The 6599-nt window shown below is 42.8% G+C and overlaps 1 protein-coding gene across 6 annotated transcripts in view; it reads left to right on the top strand.

The window, feature by feature from the left end:
- The first annotated feature begins 4308 nt into the window (after nucleotides 1-4308).
- Nucleotides 4309-6599, top strand: part of LOC111962640 (basic helix-loop-helix ARNT-like protein 1) — a 31715-nt gene continuing 29424 nt past the window's right edge. For 2 of the 6 annotated variants that reach the window (XM_023985885.2, XM_070443199.1), the window contains exon 1: nucleotides 4309-4602. The gene's annotated coding sequence lies outside the window, so the exon portion shown is untranslated. The other 4 variants (XM_023985886.2, XM_070443198.1, XM_023985887.2 and 1 more) reach the window with 3 other exon arrangements.

The following is a 6599-nucleotide window of genomic DNA, read 5'->3' as shown; positions in this document are numbered from 1 at the left end:
TTGCCACGAAGTTAGAAGCACAGAATCATCTAGAATGTCATTGTATGCTGTAGCATTAAGATTTTCTTTCACTGGAACTAAGAGGCCCAGCCCGAACGATGAAAAACAACCCCAGACCATTATCCCTCTTCCACCAAACGTACATGTTCCACTGCCCCAGAGTCCAATGGCGGCAAACTTTACAACACTCCAGCCGATGCTTGGCATCGTGCATGGTAATCTTGGGCTTGTGTGTGGCTGCTCGGCCATGGAAACCTATTTCATGAAGCTCCCGACGAACAGTTCTTGCAATGACATAGCTTCCAGAAGCACTTTGGAACTTGATAGTGAGTGTTGCAACTGAAGACAGACAATTTTTACGTGCTGTGCGCTTCAGCACTCAGCGGTCCCGTTCTGTGAGCTTGTGTGGCCTACCACTTCACGGCTGAGCCGTATGTCTAGGTTGTTGCTCCTAGACATTTCCATTTCACAATAACAGCACTTACAGTTGACCGGGGAAACTAGCAGGGCAAACTGACTTGTTGGAAAGGTGGCATCCTATGACGGTGTCACATTGAAAGTCACTGAGCTCTTCAGTACGGGCCATTCTACTGCCAATGTGTGTCTACGGAGATTGCATGGATGTGTGCTCGATTTCATACACCTGTTAGCATCGGGTGTGGCTGAAATAACCGAATCCACTCATTTGAAGGGGTGTCCACATACTTTTGGTCAAATCATGACATCAGTGATCTTCAAGTCAGAGCTCTAGAAAGATGTTCAGGTTTCCTAATTGGAATCTCTAGTTGGATGACAGTTTAAAAGTATTTTTTCTAGTTGGACCTAGTTTTTTTTTWGTTCCCATTTGTCTTGAACGCACTGAAGTCAGATCCAAGTTCTGAGTTCCGAGATCCCGATTGTTTTGAATGTGGCATTCTTTTTTTATTTTAAAGGTGGACTATGCAGTAATCTCTCTGCCATACCCTGGTTGCCAAAATTCTAATTGTTCGCCTAATTTCAGTTTATGTGACAAAACAAGAATAGAGAATGTAGAGAATATTGTACCATCTAAACCACTGTGAATGATCTTTTCAATTACAATAATATTGTATTTTCAGTTATTTGAAGCTGGTGTACAAAACTGAATGTAAAAGACAAAAAAAACAAATTTACGAATGGGAAGCATATAAATAGCGCATATAGAACATATCTACCACTTCTTAAACTTGCTTTCAATGATAATGACAGATTTATAACTGACATTTCTATGTGAATTTGGTCGGGTCGCCCAAAAAGTTACATATTGCAGCTTTAATGTACCCTGTGTTGTCAAAGAGAAGCATTTTTTAGGACCTTTCTTTTTAATCTTTTTAACCACAGATCATGGAAACGCATGATCTTCACATATGTACAGTCGTGGCCAAAAGTTTTGAGAATGACACAAATATTAATTTCCACAAAGTTTGCTGCTTCAGTGTCTTTAGCATTTTTTGTCAGATGTTACTATGGAATASTGAAGTATAATTATAAGCATTTCATAAGTGTCAAAGGCTTTTATTGACAATTACATGAAGTTGATGCAAAGAGTCAATATTGCAATGTTGACCCTTCTTTTTCAAGACCTCTGCAATCCGCCCTGGCATGTGGTCATTAACTTCTGGCCACATCCTGACTGATGGCAGCCCATTCTTGCATAATCAATGCTTGGAGTTTGTCAGAATTTGGGGTTTTTGTTTATCCACCCGCCCTGAGGATTGACCACAAGTTCTCAATGGGATTAAAGGTCTGGGGAGTTTCCTGGCCATGGACCCAAAATATTGATGTTTTGTTCCCCGGGCCACTTAGTTATCACTTTTGCCTATGGCAAGGTGCTCCATAATGCTGGAAAAGGCATTGTTCGTCACCAAACTGTTCCTGGATGATTGGAGAAGTTGCTCTCGGAGGTGTTGGTACCATTCTTTATTCATGGCTGTGTCTTAGGCAAAATGTGGAGTGAGCCCACTCCCTTGGCTGAGAAGCAACCCCACACATGAATGGTCTCAGGATGCTTTACTGATGGCGTGACACAGGACTGATGGTAGCGCTCACCTTGTCTTCTCCGGACAAGCTTTTTTCCGGATGCCCCAAACAATCAGAAGGGGATTCATCAGAGAAAAGACTTTACCCCAGTCCTCGGCAGTCCAATCCCTGTACCTTTTGCAGATATCAGTCTGTCCCTGATGTTTTCCTGGAGAGAAGTGGCTTCTTTGCTGCCCTTCTTACATTTACTTAGTCATTTAGCAGACGCTCTTATCCAGAGCGACTTACAAATTGGTGCATTCACCTTATGATATCCAGTGGAACAACCACTTTACAATAGTGCATCTAACTCTTTTAAGGGGGGGGGGGTTGGAAGGATTACTTTATCCTATCCTAGGTATTCCTTAAAGAGGTGGGGTTTCAGGTGTCTCCGGAAGGTGGTGATTGACTCCGCTGACCTGGCGTCGTGAGGGAGTTTGTTCCACCATATGTTCTTTATGTTTATGTTCTTGACACCAGGCCATCCTCCAAAAGTCTTCGCCTCACTCTGCGTGCAGATGCACTCACACCTGCCTGCTGCCATTCCTGAGCAAGCTCTGTACTGGTGGTGCCCCTATCCCGCAGCTGAATCAACTTTAGGAGACGGTCCTGGCGCTTGCTGGACTTTCTTGGGCGCCCTGAAGTCTTCTTCACAACAATTGAACCACTCTCCTTGAAGTTCTTGATGATCCGATAAATGGTTTATTTAGGTGCAATCTTATTGGCAGCAATATCCTTGCCTGTGAAGCCCTTTTTGTGCAAAGCAATGATGACAGCACGTGTTTCCTTGCAGGTAACCATGCTTGACAGAGGAAGAACAACGATTCCAAGCACCACCCTCCTTTTGAAGCTTCCAGTCTGTTATTCGAACTCAATCAATATGACAGAGTGATCTCCAGCCTTGTCCTCGTCAACACTCACACCTGTGTTAACGAGAGAATCACTGACATGATGTCAGCTGGTCCTTTTGTGGCAGGGCTGAAATGCAGTGGAAATGTTTTCTGGGGATTCAGTTAATTTGCATGGCAAAGAGGGACTTTGCAATTAATTGCAATTCATCTGATCACTCTTCATAACATTCTGGAGTATATGCAAATTGCCATCATACAAACTGAGGCAGCAGACTTTGTGAAAATTAATATTTGTGTCATTCTCAAAACTTTTGGCCACGATTGTAAACACTGGGATGGTGCCAGAAATAATGAATATTTTTTATTTTTTTATTTAACCTTTATTGAACCAGGTAGGCTAGTTGAGAACAAGTTCTCATTTACAACTGCGACCTGGCAGTTGTAGAATAAAGCAAAGCAGTTCGACACATACAACACAGAGTTACACATGGAATAAACAAACATACGGTCAATAATACAGTAGAAAAGGTCTATATACAGTGTGTGCAAATGAGGTAAGATAGAGAGGTAAGGCAATAAATAGGCCATGGTGGCGAAGTAATTACACTATACCAATTAAACACTGGAGTGATTGATGTGCAGAAGATGAATGTGCAAGTAGAGATACTGGGGTGAAAAGGAGCAAGATAAATAAATAAATACAGTATGGGGATGAGGTAGTTGGATTGGCTAAGGATGCTTTGAGGTTGAAAAGTGGCAGTATGCCCTTTAAGTGAATGATGCCTACTACTAGGTATTTGATTCAACTGTTATGTGCAGATGGGAAGAAGGAGCCCTTCCAGACCATCGAGGATCAGCCCAGGCCAGTGAAGAAGACGTTCCACTGAGGGGGTTCGATTAATATCGCCCGGGCGCCCGTTGTCGGCGTGTTTTGCAAGGGTGAAAGTTAATTGCATTCGTTTTGGAACCTGGCTACCTTTTGGGTGTGAGACAGGTGCCCCATTCACAGTTCACAGCGATGTCGGCTCAAAACAAAGTGACGTAGGAGCACGTGAAGTAATGAGTAGGATTATGTGTTTTCACATGCAAAAGTGATTGCGTTTTAGATTTATCTGCCCTCCCAATGAAAACCAGTTAGAAAATTCTAACATTTATTTTATGGAAAAGAGATATAGAACACTATTTTATGGAAAAGTTTGTTTCTGGACGATGCACCATGCTGCCTTGTTGAAAAAATGACCAACATTTATTTCATGGAAAAGAGATATAGAACACTATTTTATGGAAAAGTTTGTTTCTGGACGATGCACCATGCTGCCTTGTTGAAAAAATGACCAAGCCGATTCTCCCTACCCGCTGTCGCCGATGACGTAACGGGCCCTTGTCCGGTTCCCTGCGGCTCAGCATAATCGAATCCGCACATTGCCATCGGCCCGGTCCCACCTCGGAAAATATTGGCACTCTATAATTGGAAGGCAGTATGTCCGTTATCTTTTCCTGTTCTCAATCGTTTTCTGATTGGTGAGAGAAAAGACGTAGTGTAGTCCTCCTGTGCAATTGGTTTAGAAAAACTAGGTTAGTGGTGCAGCACTGGTCATGACGGAGGGAGAAAGTAGGTCACAGACTGAGTAACGTTACCGTTTTATATCACAGTTCACGTAACATTAGACAGATGGGTCCATTAGATGGAGATGTCCTAGCTAGTTCATCTCATGTAAGTAGCTGCATAATATTTTCAGCATGTGTCGTGATGACCAATGGCTAGTTGCATAGCTAGTTATATATCGCGGTGCTAGTTGGCTAACGTTAGCTAACTAACGTTACCCTAGATAACAAGATGAATTTAGGGCTAGCCAAGTTAGGACAATGTAAACTTAACGTTTCACTGTGGCTAGAAGTCTCTTAGATGAAAGTGTATTTTAGCTGTGGACTAAAATATCCAAGCCTAGTAATTTTAACGTTAAGTTAGGGTCTGTATTTTTTGGGGGGCTGGACGGGGGTAGCATCCTGACGTTAGTTGGAGACGTCATTGGTTGGATCTAGCTGGGCTCGTTAATAATAGTGTGGAACTGCAGCCCGTAGTTCGTGGCGTTCTTGCATGTGAGCGTTCCCCCATGTGGGCGTTCCTGCAATTCGGGGCGTTCCTGCATTTTCGAGGCGATCCTGCAATTCGGGGTGATACTGCATGTGGGCATTGGAGGCAACCATAGCTGTATGGATCTGTGCAAAACTGCAACAGTAAGTGTATTTTTTTTATTTTAAGGATTATTTCTCGTTGATGAAAGATGAGGGCCATATGTTAAGAAAGTCATATCTCAAGCAATCATTATTGATATTTCTAGACGTTAAAACAGCGTCGGGATTGTAGTTCACATGAGCCAGTCGTGGGCAAAGCCAATGGCTGAAAACGGTAATGAGAAGGCAGAATGCCCCCAAGAGTTTGAGTGAGCTAGTGGAAACCCAGCTTGGCTGTCTGAAAGTGACACACGAGGTGGTCCAGTAACTAATAATAAAAGTAAAGTAGCTAAAGGGGCAATATTCCAAGGGATGCATTCATGACATTCCCACATGCAAGTAGAACCTGATGCATTCCATGACATTTATAACAACTTTATATCTGTATCATTCATACTAACTAAATGCTCAAGGAATGGGGTTAGCTACCTGCTGAGAGCATTATTTGCAACTTAAAAAAAAAAMAAGATTTGAAGCTATAGGCCTACATTTTCTAATGACACAAAAATCAGTGGTGTAAAGTACTTAAGTAGTACTTTAAAGTATTTTTTACTTAAATCGTTTTTTGGGGTATCTGTACTTTTACTATTTTATATTTTTTACAACTTTTCCTCCACTAGATTCCTAACGAAAATAATATAGTTTTTAATTCAACCCAAAAGTGCAATTTCAATGCTTAACAGTAGGGATGCACGATATATCGGTGAACATATCGGAATCAGACGATTATTAGCTAAAAATGGCAACATCGGTATCGGCCGATGTCTAGTTTAACACCCGATGTGCAAACCGATGTCAAAGCTGACGTGCATACCTAAACTCAGTAAAAAAAGAAACACCCTCTCACTGTCAACTGCGTTTATTTTCAGCAAACTTAACGTGTAAATATTTATTTGAACATATCAAGATTCAACAACTGAGACATAAACTGAACAAGTTCCACAGACATGTGACTAACAGAAATTGAATAATGTGTTCCTGAACAAAGGGAGGGTCAAAATCAAAAGTAACAGTCAGTATCTGGTGTGGCCACCAGCTGCATTAAGTACTGCAGTGCATCKCMTCCTCATGGACTGCACCAGATTTGCCAGTTCTTGCTGTGAGATGTTACCCCACTCTTCCACCAAGGCACCTGCAAGTTCCCGGACATTTCTGGGGGGAATGGCCCTGGCTCTCACCCTCCGATCCAACAGGTCCCAGACGTGCTCAATGGGATTGAGAGCCGGGCTCTTCGCTGGCCATGGCAGAATACTGACATTCCTGTCTTGCAGGAAATCACGCACAGAACGAGCAGTGTGGCTGATGGCATTGTCATGCTGGAGGGTCATGTCAGGATGAGCCTGCAGGAAGGGTACCACATGAGGGAGGATGTCGTCTTCCCTGTAACGCACAGCGTTAAGATTGCCTGCAATGACACGCTCAGTCCGATGATGCTGTGACACACCACCCCAGACATTCACCTGCAAATCGATCCCG

Source organism: Salvelinus sp. IW2-2015, linkage group LG4q.1:29, assembly GCF_002910315.2.
Source record: "Salvelinus sp. IW2-2015 linkage group LG4q.1:29, ASM291031v2, whole genome shotgun sequence".
Taxonomy (NCBI): domain Eukaryota; kingdom Metazoa; phylum Chordata; class Actinopteri; order Salmoniformes; family Salmonidae; genus Salvelinus; species Salvelinus sp. IW2-2015.
The sequence above is the reverse complement of the archived record's forward strand: the minus strand, read 5'-3'. Positions and strand labels throughout refer to the sequence as shown.